At 40.4% G+C, this 16,669-nt stretch overlaps 1 long non-coding RNA gene across 2 annotated transcripts in view; it reads left to right on the top strand.

The window, feature by feature from the left end:
- The window catches only part of LOC122464493, a 135,723-nt gene that overhangs the window by 93,201 nt on the left and 25,853 nt on the right, over window positions 1-16,669 (top strand). For both annotated transcript variants that reach the window (XR_006288580.1, XR_006288581.1), the window contains exons 2-3: window positions 1,544-1,598; window positions 10,766-10,804. This is a non-coding gene — a long non-coding RNA (uncharacterized LOC122464493). The remainder of the gene's footprint in view (window positions 1-1,543; window positions 1,599-10,765; window positions 10,805-16,669) is intronic.

Below are 16,669 nucleotides of genomic sequence, written 5' to 3'. Positions count from 1 at the left end.
TGCCAACTTCCCAGTGTGCTACAGGGTGCTCGCTGCTCAACCCCTGGCTCTGCCCCAGGCCTCAGCCCCACTCCACTTCTTCCCCCAAGGCCCCCGCCCCTTCCCCTGAGTCTGCTGTGCCCTTGCTCCTCCTCCTCCCACCCTCCGAGCCTCCTGCACACCACAAAACAGCTGATCATGGCAGGCGGGAGGCGCAGGGATGGAGGATTAGGTGCTGATCAGTGGTGCTGCTGGCAGGTGGGAAACACTGGGGGCAGAGGGGCGCTGACAGGGGGGCTGCTGATGTGTTACTGTGGCTCTCTGGCAATGCACATTGGTAAATTCTGGCTCCTTCTCAGGCTCAGGTTGACCACCCCTGTTCTATATAATAGGAATAACATCATTGATCATGCAGACAAATCACAATTCTGCTAATTATATGGCAAATGGATGAGACACTGCAACTTTGTTTCCTCTTATTCTTTGTTGAACATTTAAGTGCTTATGGAGAAGTGTGATGTTGATGGTACACACTAAAGCCAGGCATAGCAAAGGATGCTGCTAGGCAGACTTTTCTGTGCAGCACTAGCTGGCAACCCCAAAGGAAATTGGTGCACAGTTGGTCCTGATGCTAGCATAATTAAGGGGGGAAAGGGGGACATGGAGAGAACCCTACTGAACTCTGCACTTAGGGCTGGACTGTGCATGGCTGGCACAATATTGAGTAGGGGATTGTGTGGAGCTGCATGATCCAGTGGGAGCTCAAGGAGAAGCTACATGATCCTCCTTTCCCTTCTCTGGGGCAACACAACTCCACACAATCCCCAAATTGCCCTTGGCCTTTAAGCAGGATAGGGGCACACGTGAAAAATCTTCTTGCACCCTTCTCCCCACTTGCAAACTTGTGCAAGGGCCAGGGACAACTGGGTCTTTAAAAGCTTATTCCCTCTTTCCTTAGAGCTCTGGAGCTGCATGTGAATAAGTGCGTATGCATTTACATGGTTGATTATTTGTACATAAATCAATTAATAAAGATATTTCTTAAGTTTTTGTACATCTCAGATCTGCCTTTAAAACAAGATAAGGTTAAATGACTGAATTTCAGAAGATATTATAAACTGACAGTAGCTATATATTACGCGATGTAAACTGGTGAATTCCCCAAGAATCCTGAGCTAAAATAACTGTTGGCATCCCTCTAAGTATATTATTTATAGCAACTACATTAATTGACTGCATGAAATGGAACAATCAAAACACAGAGAATCTATAGATATTCTGTCTACAAATGAATAATATTATTACAATGTAGACCTGAAAATCTCAATATATTTTGCAAAGGAGTTAAGGGTGGGTACCATAAACCACATTTTATAGGCTGAGAAACTGAAGTACAGAGGTTAACTAATTTGTCCTGTATTACACAAGTCCGTGAAAGAGCCCGGACTGGAATCTAGTTTTTTGACTCCCATTCTCATGCCCTACCCATAGAGCATTATTAATTCTACATTTATTTTTCACAGAGCTATGAAATGTCACCAACTGTAAATATTGTGTCTTACAGGAACTAACTAAAGCAAAAAAGAAGCTGAGGAATGATATTGCCATTTCTTTCCTTGGTAATTATAACAATTCAAAAGTTTAATTGTTTTATGAGCCACAAAATCTCTTTGAAGAGAAACTAATCTGCTATGGCATGTTTTTGCTTTGGCTGTTAAATTCTTCCATGTAACATTTTCTGCTGAATATTCCCATGTTATTGTTAACAAGGACCATAAGGTATAGGAAATATTCCCATTTCAAACATTTCACTATTTTGCTTGGCCTGTTATATGTATATCTTTGTGTATGAGAAGAAGGGGAGGAGAGTATGTGTTGTAGTTTAAGATATTCTACCAAAATACGTTTTTAATTGCCATTTCAGTTTTCCATTTCAAATCCTAGTTACTTTGTTCCATTCAGTTTCTCTTGAAAATGCTCAACACTAAGAATTTGTTTCATGAAGAATTAATATATTTGATTATCCTATTTTTATTAGCATTCTGCCAAAAAGCTGACCTGTAGCATTATTGCTACTTGTTTAGTGACTGATATTATATGTGAAAAGCTTTTACAAATTTTCTTTTTTCCAAGAGAGAAAGAACATGTGGCATATAATGCATGATTCCTGTTATACCACCCAGACATATCAGATACTTCAAGATAATAATACGTCAGAGGAAGTTTTGCCATGTCTCTCAATGGGGACAGGATTTCACTCTGAATGTTAAAGATTATGGGTATATTTTCATGCCTTAATACATCAGGATTTACCCACATACCTAGAATCCTATGCACCTAGATTATATTATGCCTTACTGTATAGTTAGGTTAAACTATTTATCTCATGCCAAAAGATGGAGGATTTTCTCCAGAAGTAATTGTTTACAGCTTTAAAAATTTTAGCAGACCCACAGGAGAAATGACAATCTGTTGAGTGAGCTTAACTGAATCTCTAAGAGAACTATGATTCATATAACACTATTTTCATGCCTCTCCTACCACATAGATAGATCTGTGATCCTTCACCCTTTCCAAACAGGGGAGAAATACATGTTTTTTATTACAGGCAGAAAGCTAATACTTTAAGTAATTTGTTCCTACAAAGAGCTGTCACAGTTGCTAAAGGAGCATTCAGGGAAGACAAGGCCATTGCAAAGAAGCTATATGAATTATTTTCCTTGCAGAGGATGAGGGAGAGATCCTCACTCCTGAACCATTCTTTTTTAGGTGACAGATCTAAGGAACTATCACAGGTTGTGGTGTTGATAGAAGTGGTTTTGGGGAAAAAATGATGAATTAAACAGTAATAAGTCACCAGGACCAGAGGGTATTCACCCAAGAGATCTGAAGGAACTCAAATGTGAAATTGCAGAACTACTAACCTATTGCTTAAGACAGTCTCTGTACCAGGTGACTGGAAGGTAGCAATGTAACGCTATAACATGCTGCTGGGGATACCTAGAGCTGTGAACCACAGTGTTACCTCTCTCCCTCAGCAAGAGTGAGTTTTGCTGGTGATTAGACTGTATGTCAGCTCCATGCCACACCAGTCTGTCTTCCTCACCAGTAAACTCCTCAAGGCTCTTCTGGTCCAAGCGTCACGTAGCAGGTATGAATCAGTGAACTCCAGCCACCAAGCTTCTCAGAAATGTTTCTTTGCAATGTACTGCCCCTAACACTGTGCTTTCACAGAAGATATTAAGTTCACTACTTTGTTAAAGGGTCTGTACATCACAGCTTATTAATATAACTGGGGTGGATACACCTTCCCCATGAAATGCAGTACTGAATGAGTTTATAGTAAAAGTAAAAAAAGCATGGATTAAGTGACATCAAATAAAAGAGATAAAGGTAGAAATAGTTACAAGCAAATAAATGTGAAAACACTTATCTGAAAGTCTAAAACTAAATCTAGCAAGGCACAGTCTTTGTTCAACATGGTTTCTCTCACGCCGCCCCCTTTCCAGCTTTTTATTGGCCAGGACTCAACACAGAGATCAAACCACTTTACTTCTCTGTCTCTTAAGGTGAAGGATAAAGCTGGAGTCTCTCTCTGGTTCTTAAACCCCAAGAGGGATTGTCTTTGACTTACAAGGCAGGAATGCCTCCTGGGGATTCAGTCTCCTGTGTCTCTCTGGGGTCTCTCTGGTTAATTCTCTGTCTCTCAACTCAAGTAACAGGATAGCCCTTGCTGGTTTAGCTCAATGGCTCTGTGCACTGCTAATATGTAAATTGAAGTAAGCTCACATTCCTTTCTTTAGGACAGACCTGTTTATCACCTTTACCTAGGCTGTCTGCAGCAGTGTGTAGGGTATAAATACAGGGGTCCCTAGGATCACAAACACCTATTTTTTAAAAAGGCTCCAAAGGCTACCCTGGCAATTACATGATAGTAAGCCTAATTTCAGGCAAATTGGTTGAAACTATAGTAAAGAACAAAATTACCAGACACATAAATGAACACAATATGTTGTGGAAAAGTCAAAACAGCTTTTGTAAAGAGAAACCATGCCTCACCAATCTATTAGAATTCTTTAAGGGAGTCAACAAGTATGTGTACAAGGAAGATCCAGTCAATATAGTGTACTTGGACTTCCAGAAAGCCTTTGACAAGATTCCTAACCAAACACTCTTAAGCAAACTAAGCAGACATGGGATAAGAAGGAAGGTCCTCTTATGGATCATTAACTGGTCAAAAGATCCGAACCAAAGTATAGGAATAAACGGTCAGTTTTCACAATGGAGAGAGGTAAATAGTGGAATCCCCCCAAAGATCTATCCTGGGACAAGTGCTGTTCAACATGTTCATAAATGATCTAGAAAAGGGAATGAACAGTGAGGTTGAAAAATCTACAGACAATACAAAATTACTTAAGATAGTCAAGTCCAAAGCTGACAGCAAAGAGTTACAAAAGAATCTCACTAAATTAGGTGACTGGGCAACAAAATGGCAGATGAAATTTAAAGTTGATAGGTGCAAGGTAATGCACATTGAAAAAGTAATCTATACATACAACTGTACATAAAAAATGATGGGGTATAAATAAGCTTTTACCACTCAAGAAAGAGATCTTGGAGTCATTGTGGATAGTTCACTGAAAACATCTGCTCAAGGTCAAGCAGCAGTCAAAAGATCTAATAGAGTGTTAGGAATTATTAAGAAAGAAATAGAAAATATCATTGTCATAAATATAAAGGGAAGGGTAAACACCTTTAAATCCCTCCTGGCCAGAGGAAAAACCCTTTCACCTTTAAAGGGTTAAGAAGCTAAGACAACCTCGTGTCACCTGGTCAAAAGGACGAATGAGGAGACAAGATACTTTCAAAGCTGGAGGGGGGGAAACAAAGGGTTCTCTCTGTGTGTGTTGTCTTTTGCCGGGACCAGAGCAGGAATGCAGGTCAGAACTCCTGTAAAGGGTTAATAAGCAATCTAGTTAGATATGCATTAGATTCTGTTTCATTTAAATGACTGATAAAATAAGTTGTGCTGAATGGAGTGTATATTCCTGTTTTTGTGTCTTTTTGTAACTTAAGGTTTTGCCTAGAGGGATTCTCTATGTTTTGAATCTGATTACCCTGTAAGGTATTTACCATCCTGATTTTATAGAGGTGATTCTTTTACTTTTTCTTTAATTAAAATTCTTCTTTTAAGAACCTGATTGCTTTTTCATTGTTCTTAAGATCCAAGGGTTTGGGTCTGTGTTCACCTATGCAAATTGGTGAGGACTTTTATCAAGCCTTCCCCAGAAAAGGGGGTGTAGGGCTTGGGGGGATTTTGGGGGGAAAGACATTTCCAAGTGGGCTCTTTCCCTGTTATATTTGTTAGACGCTTGGTGGTGGCAGCAATAAAGTCCAGGGACAAAAGGTAAAATAGTTTGTACCTTGGGGAAGTTTAACCTAAGCTGGTAAAAATAAGCTTAGGGGGTTTTTCATGCAGGTCCCCACATCTGTACCCTCGAGTTCAGAGTGGGGAAGGAACCTTGACAATCATAATGCCCTATATAAATCCATGGTACATCCACACTTTTAATACTGTGTGCATTTGTGGTTCCCAGATATCAGAAAAGAATTGGAAAAGATGCAATGAAAATGATTAGGGGGATTGAACAACTTCCATATGAGGAAAGATTAAAAAGTAGGGCTGTCAATTAATCACAGTTAACTCATGCGATTAACTCAAAAAAATTAATCGTGATTAATCACACTTATAACAATAGAATACTGTGACAGGGTCAGGCCAGAAGGCTACAGTAGAGTGATAGCAGATAGATATATTAGCCCCAGATTAAGCAGGTCCCTTTTCCCTGAGTAAGAGAATGGGCTGTTCCAGAACAATCAGGAAGTTGCTGGAACCAATTAAGGCAGGCTAATTAGGACACCTGGAGCCAATTAAGAAGCTACCAGAATCAATCAGGACAGGCAGGCTAATCAGGGCACCTGGTTTTAAAAAGGAACTCACTTCAGTAAGTGAGGTGTGTGCAAGGAGCTGAGAGTGAGAAGGCATGCTACTGGAGGTTTGAGGAGTACAAATGCTATCTGGCATCAGGAGGAAGGTCCTGTGGTGAGGATAAAGAAGGTGTTGGGAGGAGGCCATGGGGAAGTAGCCCAGGGAGTTGTAGCTGTAACACAGCTGTTACAAGAAACACAGTAGACAGTTGTGATCCACAGGCCCATGGGCTGGAACCCGGAGTAGAGGGCAGACCCAGGTTCGCCCCATCCCCGTCCCCCCTATTGGATATAAGAGGAGTTGACTTGGACTGTGGGTCCCACCAGAGGGGAAGGTCCCTGGCCTATCTCCTGACCCACTAGGTGGATCAGCAGAGAAAGCGGGGATTGTTCTTCCTTTTCCCCATGCTGGCCAGTGATGAGGTTAGCTGAGTGAATGGCAGGTTTGAGCCACTAGCAAAAGTGGCCAAACTGAGGGCTGCTGTGAACCTCTGAGGTGAGAAAATCCGCCAATAAGCGCAGGACCCACCAAGGCAAATGAGGAACTTTGTCACAGTACCAATTAATATTTATTAAATATTTGTGGATATTTTTCTACATTTTCAATATTGATTTCAATTACAACACAGAAACAAAGTGTACAGTGCTCACTTTATATTATTATTTTTATTACAAATATATGCACTGTAAAAATGATAAACAAAAGAAATAGTATTTTTCAGTTCACCTCATACAAGTACTAAAGTGCAATCTCTTTATTGTGAAAGTGTAACTTACAAATGCAGATTTTTTTTTTTGGTTATATAACTGCACTCAAAAACAAAACAGTGTAAAACTTTAGAGCCTACAAGTCCACTCAGTCCTACTTATTCTGCCAATTGCTAAGACAAACAAGTTTGTTTACATTGATGGGAGATACTGCTTCCTGCTTCTTATTTACAATGTCACCTGAAAGTGAGAACAGGCGTTTGCATGGCACTTTTGTAGCCGGCGTTGCAAGGTATTTGCATGCCAGCTATGCAACATGCTTCGGGCACCATTCCAGAGGACATGCTTCCATGCTGATGATGTTCATTAAAAAAATAACACGTCAAGTAAATTTGTGACTGTACTCCTTGTGGGGAGAATTGTATGTCCCTTGCTCTGTTTTACCCACATTCTACATATATTTCATGTTATTGCAGTCTCGGATGATGACCCAGCAAATGTTCATCTTAAGAACACTTTCACAGCAGACTTGATAAAACGCAAAGAAGGTACCAATGTGTGATTTCTAAAAGTAGCTACAGCACTCAACCCAAGGTTTAAGAATCTGAAGTGTCATCCAAAATCTGAGAGGGACGAGGTGTGGAAGCATGCTTTCACAAGTCTTAAAAGAGCACCATTCTGATGCGGAAACTACAGAACCCAAACCACCAAAAAAGAAAATCAAGCTTCTGCTGGTGGCATCTGGCTCAGATGATGAAAATGAACATGTGTCAGTCTGCACTGCTTTGGATCATTATCATGTAGAACCCATCATCAGCATGGAAGCATATCCTCTGGAATGGTGGTTGAAGCATGAAGGGACATATGAATCTTTAGCACATCTGGCACGTAAATATCTTGTGACACCGGTTACAACAGTGTCATGCAAACGCCTGTTCTCACTTTCATGGGACCTTGTAAACAAGAAGCAGGCAAAACTATCTCCTGCACATGTAAATAAACTTGTTTGTCTGAACAAGAAGTAGGACTGAGTGGACTTGTAGGCTCTAAAGTTTTACATTGTTCTATTTTTGAATGCAGGACAGAATCTGGCCTAGCTCAAATAAAACATATTTAGTGAGTTCACAACCCAGAATTGTGTTTGCCATCTGTAGGTGTATTTTCTCATTAAAACATTTTCCTGCTATTAATGTAATATTTTTGGTGGTGTTCTGGAATCCTTCCTCTTCAGTCTTTCTCCTAAATCTTCACATGGCTATGACCCAAGTTGAGCAAGTCACATTAGGATATGACAATAATGCTTTCCACAGCTCCTAACACCTGCTGAGCACAGAATAGAGGGGACTGTACTTTGAACCTGGACTTGGATGCCCATGAGCTGCCACTAAATTAGCCCAATCATATAGTCTTTTTAAAAGCTTTCTTTTATTATACCCTAAGATCAAGTGCAATCAAAAGGTATAGCTTTTGTTAAATGGAATGTATGTTATCTGGGAAATGAATCAATGTGGGGCATTTAAAAATATAATTGGGAGTATTCCCAAAAATTGATAAAGGGATATATTACCTTTTACATCCTGATTTCTGACTCAAATCCAGTCTGAGTTGCTAGTGATCAAAAGTTATCATACATAGATTAATGGTCTCAGCCGAGGGAAGACGTGTCCTTACCACATGGGAAAAAAAAACCCATCACATTTTTTGTCATTAATGCATATCTTTGCTGGTAGTCTCATCAAAGAAACAAAAGGACTGTATAGGCCTGGAGACTAATTTATACCTTTACTACCTAAAGGTGGGCAATGTGAAGTAGGTTGTACTACAGCGGCCCTTGTGTGGAAGTTTTCATCCCTAATTACTGTAAATTTGGCACTGTACATAACCATTAAATTCACATGAACATTTTTTTAAAAGAGAGAAGAGAAGATCATTAACATGGTGAAATGAGGCTAACTTTCAAGGCCTTGATAAAACAAAATATTTAAGCACATGCCTAACTTTAAGCACGCGAGTAGTTCCCATTGACTTCCATTGGAGTACTCACAAGCTTAAAGTTAGGCATATGTTTAAGTACATTACTGACTCAAGGCCCAGGCTGAGAAACAACTCTTCTCAGCAGCTGAACCAAAATCTTGGAGCTGTTTAACGTTGGGGGGGAAAAACAAATTGGATTTATTTATTTGGAGTAACAAGTCTGTTCCCCGCCCCTCAAAAGATAATTAAAAATAGAACAATATTTTAAAAACTGGCTTTTTCATACCAGAATCAAAGATAATAAAATCTACAATCTTAAAGAAAAATGGTCATGATTACTTTTCTATGCCCCCTGTAGTAACAGGGGGGAGGGATAGCTCAGTGGTTTGAGCACTGGCCTGCTAAACCCAGGGTTGTGAGTTCAATCCTTGAGGGGGCCATTTAGGGATATGGGGCAAAAATTGGGGATTGGTCCTGCTTTGAGCCGGGGGTTAGACTAGATGACCTCCTGAGGTCCCTTCCAACCCTGATATTCTATGATTCTAACATCACATTAGAGCAGAAAAGACATGGAAAGCATGATTGTTCTATCCAGTGAAGTACACCACTGAACCTAGCAAGAGGAATTAATTGATTACTAAATACAAAGTATTCTCAAGCATTTCACACATAATTCAAGCAACCATATTCTCACTCACTCAATTCCTAAGTGGAGCTGTGACTCTTCTAGATGTGATGTTTGTGGAGGAGGGAGCAGCCTAATTTGGATCAATTAAAGAACAACACCAACAGCGTTTTGGGTTCCAGAGAAACTTTGTGTTGTCTGTCAGGACAGAGGATGGTTTCCCCTGTCCTGCCAGTTAGCCTTTATGGAGGAATGGGATTGCTTCTATTGAATCAACGGAAATTGTAGTGCTGAACAGGGATATTTATTAGTCAGTGGAAGAAATGAAAGCAAAGACAGCTCCATTCACTCAAAACTCAGCAACCCAAATCAAAACCCTAACATACCCCTTTCCTTAGTCTATCCAGTAGGAATTGTGGAAACCTTTTTCTTTAACAGTAACTAGTTCTGAAAAAAACTGTGTCTGTGAGTATGTCGGGGGAGGGGAAGGGAGATACTTATTTAAAATGTAGAAGTCCAAATGCACATTCCATATCTATTCAGGGGACACCATCCTTGGGCCTAATCACATCAGCCACACTATCAGAGGCTCGTTCACCTGCACATCTACCAATGTGATATATGCCATCATGTGCCAGCAATGCCCCTCTGCCATGTACATTGGCCAAACTGGACAGTCTCTACGTAAAAGAATAAATGGACACAAATCAGACGTCAAGAATTATAACATTCAAAAACCAGTCGGAGAACACTTCAATCTCTTTGGTCACTCGATTACAGACCTAAAAGTGGCAATTCTTCAACAAAAAAACTTTAGAACCAGACTCCAACGAAAGACTGCCAAATTGGAATTAATTTGCAAACTGGATACAATTAACTTAGGCTTCAATAAAGACTGGGAGTGGATGGGTCATTACATAAAGTAAAACTATTTCCCCATGTTTATTCCCCCCCCCCCACTGTTCCTCACACATTCTTGTCAACTGCTGGAAATGGCCCACCTTGATTATCACTACAAAAGGTTTTTTCCCCCCTGCTCTCCTGCTGGTAATAGCTATCTTACCTGATCACTCTTGTTACAGTGTGTATGGTAACACCCATTGTTTCATGTTCTCTGTGTATATAAATCTCCCCACTGTATTTTCCACTGAATGCATCTGATGAAGTGAGCTGTAGCGCACGAAAGCTTATGCTCAAATAAATTTGTTAGTCTCTAAGGTGCCACAAGTACTCCTTTTCTTTTTGCGGATACAGACTAACATGGCTGCTACTCTGAAACCTCTGATTCCCATTTGAGTTCTTCCTTTCTGAAAGTTTTCTGTACCTGTATTTCCAGGGTTTCTTGGCTAGGGAACAGCAGATATGTTCTTTTTATTGAATTTAAAAAGATCAGTGGGTCAGTCTGTTCTTTGAAACAGAAAAATTATTATGAACTGTCACCAGTGCTTATCGAACTTTAATTTACATTCCTTCTCTTCCTTCTTTTTGCAGGACATATCTCTGAATCCATACATCACTGAGGAGAACCAGGTTTGTATCCTGTTGTGCTTGACCTGTTTAGTGCATTCCAGGGTACCCCATCCACAGTCATCTAGTCTTCTTCCGAAGATAATGATGCATAATAGAGAGATGAAGAAAGACATACGGGAATATGTTCCCTCCTTTCTTGCACGTTAGCTTGTGTGGAAGAATTAAGAGATGTGGAATGAAGACAGCTATTTTATAACAGATGTTCAAAGACAGATTTTAACACAGAAAAGTCTTTGGTAAATATGTTCAAAGAGCTCAGTCTTTAAAAAGGAGTTCCCCAGTTACAGCCCAAATTAAGATATTTTGAGCAGCAAGGTCATTCGTTTCTTCAATTATAGGCTTACACTTATCCACTGAAATGCTTAACAGTCATATTCTCAATCACACAATCAAGGTGTTACCATCACTACCATCATTGACTTTTTTGTCCAGAAGCTTGGTTTTCTTTGGGTTTATACATATGTAAGAAAGACTGGGTCAATTCACTGAGATCCTCATGAGGTAAAGCATGGCATTATAAAGATGTAGCATCATATTCTTACCTTGGGGGTCGGGGGGAGGAGACCTAATCAGTGTACAAACTGACCTTGAAATTTTGGAACAGCAAGCTGTCAGAAGCCCTGGCTACTTCTAGTTCTCTCTCTTCTGAGCCTGTCTCACTGTCACATGCCACCTCAGCTCAATAGGCAGTTTGGGGTGCAGATGCTTACTTGGATAATTCTGTCATCTGAAATGAGCGAGAATCAGGACTGTGTAATTTAGCTGACACCAAGAATGAGCCACAATGAGACTGAGGATTGAAACATTCAGTAAATTCCAGCTATTCAGTGCAAATTCTAGATCTCTCCCTTGTTTTAATCTTGGTATCTCATTACCAGAGAAATTTACTGTCATTTGTTCGTCATGACTGCAATTAATGCCTAAGCACCCAAATTCAATATTTGCAGGAATACCACTGGGTAATCCACACTCCTCAGTTTACTAGGAAAACAATCCATCTTCTTGTCCAAAGTCACAGGGCAACTCCTGCATGCCATCAAACATTTGTTTATATTCATTTAGGAACATTTTTGGGTTGAACTTCATTCAGGCAACTAGCAAAGTCATTCATCTTAATTTATCATGTCTTAAATTGTTAACATGTTGTGTACACATTTCTTGTAAAACCATGTATTGTTCCATCACCTTATAAATTACCTGATTGTTTTATGGCTCTTGAGTGAAAGCTATCACCAGTCAGCTCTGGGATTCTCCTCCCCTTCTTTTTAAACTTTCTTTGCTGTCAAAAGCAGCAACCTCTAGCATGACAAAGTGACTTACCAGCCAAAGCGCTGCCTTGTTGCTGGGTGCAGTTTTGCCACATTTTCCCGCTCTGTAGCCTCACTCACCTGCTGTTCGGGTCTGCTGGTGGCCCCCTTTATCTTGTAATTCACCCATCCATCGAGCTCACTTTAAGTCTCGCCCCTTTTGGAGTGTTAGTCAAGTCTAATAACAGTCCAGTCACCTTGTGCCAGGGGCTCCAGCCCATCTCTAGGGTCACTAGGACTTATGATGCTTGTCCAGGTCTTTCCTTAGTGGTTTGTAAGGGAACTCAGTCCCTCCCTCTATCCTGGGTTCCAGTCCAGGGCTCCTGTAGCAGCAGATAAGGTCTGCTTCTTCAGACCTCCTGCTTCTTCCCTGGGCTTCTTCCTCCCCATCTCTCTTCAGGCCTCAGAGGAAAAGTAACACAGGAAAGGCACAACACAAAAATAATTAAGGCTGTCGATTAATCGCAGTTAACTCACGCAATTAACTCAAAAAATTAATTGCAATTTAAAAAATTAATCACGATTAATCACAGTTTTAATCGCACTGTTAAACAATAGAATACCAATTGAACTTTATTAAATATTTTTGGATGTTTTCCTACATTTTTAAATATATTGACTTCAATTACAACACAGAATACAGAGTGTACAGTGCTCACTTTATATTATTATTTTTATTGCAAATATTTGCACTGTAAATATGATAAACAAAATAAATGGTATTTTTCAGTTCACCTCATACAAGTACTGTAGTGCAATCTCTTCAGCTAAGGTATTTACATGCCAGATATGCTAAACATTCTTATGCCCCTTCATCCTTTGGCCACGATTCCAGAGGACACTGTTCCATGCTGATGATGCTCGTTAAAAAAATAATGCATTAATTAAATTAGTGACTAAACTCCTTGGGGGAGAATTGTATGTCTTATGCTCTGTTTGACCCACATTCTGCCACATATTTCATGTTATAGCAGTCTCAGATGACGACCCAGCACATGTTGTTCATTTTAAGAACAGTTTCACTGCAGATTTGACAAAATGCAAAGAGGGACCAATGTGAGATTTCTAAAGATAGCTACAGTACTTGAACCAAGATTTAAGAATCTGAAGTGCCTGAGAGGGAATCTGAGAGGAATGAGGTGTGGAGCATGCTTTCAAAAGTCTTAAAAGAGCAACGCTCCCATGTGGAAACTATAGAATCCGAACCACCGAAAAAGAAAATCAACCTTTTGCAGGTGGCATCTGACTCAGATGATGAAAATGAACATGTCAATCCGCACAGCTTTGGATCATTATCAAGCAGACCCTGTCATCAGCATGGATGCATGTCCTCTGGAATGGTGGTTGAAGCATGAAGAGGCATATGAATCTTTAGCACATCTGGCACGTAAATATCTTGTGACACTGGTTACAACAGTGCCATGCAAACGCCTGTTCTCACTTTCACGTGACATTGTAAACAAGAAGCAGGCAGAATTATCTCCTGCACATGTAAACAAACTTGTTTGTCTGAACAAGAAGTAGGACTGAGTGGACTTGTAGGTGCTAAAGTTTTACATTGTTTTGTTTTTGAATGCAGGTTTTTTTGTACATAATTCTACGTTTGTAAGTTCAACTTTCATGATAAAGAGATTGCACTATAGTATTTGTATTAGGTGAATTGAAAAATACTATTTCTTTTGTTTTTACAGTGCAAATATTTGTAATAAAAATAAATATAAAGTGAGCACTGTACACTTTCTATTCTGTGTTTTAATTGAAATCAATATATTTGAAAATATAGAAAACATCCAAAATATTTAAATAAATGGTATTCTTTTATTAACAGTGCGATTAATTGCATGATTACTTTTTTTAATCACTTGACAGCCCTAAAAATAATCCAAACATTTCCCTGACCTCCTTCTTTTCAGGAGATGCCTGACGAGCTGTAGGCTGGTGTCACAGTTCAGGGCAACTGCACTGGTATTCCCCCTCCATGGTCCCTTGAGGGCACCCACTCTTGGCTCTCAGGTCCTCAGCTCTCACCTCTTGGGCGGAGACCTTCATATCTCTGCCTCTGGAACAGGGGTTTATCCAGGTTGGACAGTTCCCTGCCCATACTGCAAACCAGCAAGCCAGACTGCCTGAAGAGGGCAAAGTCTGTGCTTTGCTTTCTCTCTGAAGGCTACAGACAGCTATAATTGCCAGCAGTTACACGTTACCACAGAGCTCTTTATAAGCAATCACATGTATTCGTAAGGTAAAGGAAACATTAACAGAGGAAACATTAAAAACAATGAAAGAACCCACACACGTGCTAATGAGCTTAATAGAGATCACCCCCCAACTCCAATAATGGCTGTAATAGGAGTCCATCCTTCAAACCCCACCAAAGTGTTTTCCTGTAGTTACAAGTTCATAACAGCCTGAGCTCAGAACTAGCACAAGCCTGACTAGTTCAGTCTTTCCTTCACAGGGCTTGGGCCTTTATCTGTTCCTGGAGTCTCAAGATCAATCAGGAAATAAAGGTCCTCTCCTCAGGGACTAGCTTAAAAAGACTGGGTTTTTGCATAACTGGAGTTAGGGAATTTGCATTAACCTTTCCCAAGAGATTCCCCAGGCAAACGTTGTGACCCTGTTTGTTCCCAAAGTCCATTCTTGAGTGGCACATTTCTCAACAGAGTCCTCTGAAGATCCTAACATGCCACCCTACAGAGTTTACATACTCACTCACATCACATCTCCCCCATACAGCCATGGCCCACAATAATATATAACCTTTGCGTTTAATCCAATGCATTCCAAAGATACTAAAACTTAATTCCACAAGGTTTTTCAAGGATAACTGCAGGAAACTGCCATATCTGTCCCCCCAGATAAGTGCCATCTGGGTTATCATTTATGGTTCACAGGAACTCTTAATCAACTGTTTGCTGCATGGTGCCCCTTCCTGGGAGCTACCAAGAAGAGGTCTCTCCACCTCCCAGGCCTGGCCCATTCTGAACTGGGCTTTTCCCTTTTAAGGCTCCTCCTCCAAGAACAGCATGCTTTGCAAGATGCAACAGGCTGCCCAAGCCCAAAGCTGCTTTTTAACTCCTTCTTGCCTGGTGTGGATTTGTACACTCTATCACAACAGACAGACTGGACGAATAAATTGCAGAGGACATCTTGAGGAACCGACAGAAGTTCTGACCTAAGAAAGGATGATGCGCAATCTCATAGTCCTTTTGGACTTCTCACTGCTCATGGACACCCAGATGGTAGCAGTGGCCAAAAATAAATTTTCACCTTTGGTTGGCCAGGAGGCCTTATTTCTCAGATGTGGAGCAACCCACAATAATCAAGGCTTTTTCTCTGCAGTGCCTGTCATCAACAACTCAGTAAATAGCATGATGCAATCTTAATTCTGTGTGTGGTTACTGCTGGTAATCAATGAGCCGTAAGTGCCAAATAACTACATTACTGCTTGAAAAAATATTCCTGCCTTAATGATTATTTAAGCATTTCTATATCAGCCATCACCATAATAAGTGTTTTATGTGAGAAGCTACCAGATGGAAGCTTGAAATTCATGTACTCAGCTATTAGATTTGCATAATGCCCTACTCATCTGTTTTTGTGGATTGCTTAATGTGCTGTTCATCTACTTGACATCCGCCTTCCTGATGCCCCTTTCAGACATGCCAGTGAGATAGCAGAAAATTGATAAAAATCACTGGCATACTGTGAGAGAAGAAAAAAATGTGGGAATTTCAAGCTACTGGAAAGAGGTTGAATCCTGAGTGTAACGGATTTAGATTGTACTGAGCATACTGAAAGAACACATCAGCGATGTACTGCAATGTCAGGATTAAGATTTTGCAGAACAGATCTCAGGGTGTGAGCAGGACACTGAACTTCTTTCATGCCCTGATTATTTCCACTGTAGGAAATATTGACTCTGAATAAACTTGAATGACAACCCCAGAGTACTAGTCAAGATGCAGAAAAATAAAAGAATAAGTCCTCAAATAATGAAAGAGAATAGCTTATGTAGGCCTGGCATAAGTAACTTGCCTCATTTCTTAGTGGGCATAATTGGGAAGGTGAATGGAAGGTTAAGTTGTAAATGGGAGCTTGACAAACAGTATGCTGGAGTCAGGATGTTTGTGCTAACTAAGATAAGCAGCAACACCCTGATGCTAGGGACTATGGACAATAAACCCAGAATGTAAAGCTCAAGTTCCACGTGAATAGCACATGGACAGAGCATGCTGTATAGGAATTGGTTCCTGCAAAGTAACCAATCCAATCCAAAAATGTGTGATTTAATGTATAGCAATGCAATCTAATGTGTAAAAGTATATAAAGGAAGAGATTGTCTGTGTAACTTTGGATGTGTGGTATGCCCTATACCCACCCCCTATGCTTGAGTCTGATCAACTCAGCACAGCTTTGCTGTATGCCAAATACAGAAACCTGAATGATGAGGGCCAGAGTCAAACTGAGTGGTTTGGATTCCAGAGAACTGGATGAAGTGTTCTCCCAGAACTGGACACGGTGTTCTGGAAAAGCCAAGTGGAAAAGGTCTCAGAGG

Source organism: Chelonia mydas, chromosome 2, assembly GCF_015237465.2.
Source record: "Chelonia mydas isolate rCheMyd1 chromosome 2, rCheMyd1.pri.v2, whole genome shotgun sequence".
Classification (NCBI taxonomy): domain Eukaryota; kingdom Metazoa; phylum Chordata; order Testudines; family Cheloniidae; genus Chelonia; species Chelonia mydas.
The sequence above is the reverse complement of the archived record's forward strand: the minus strand, read 5'-3'. Positions and strand labels throughout refer to the sequence as shown.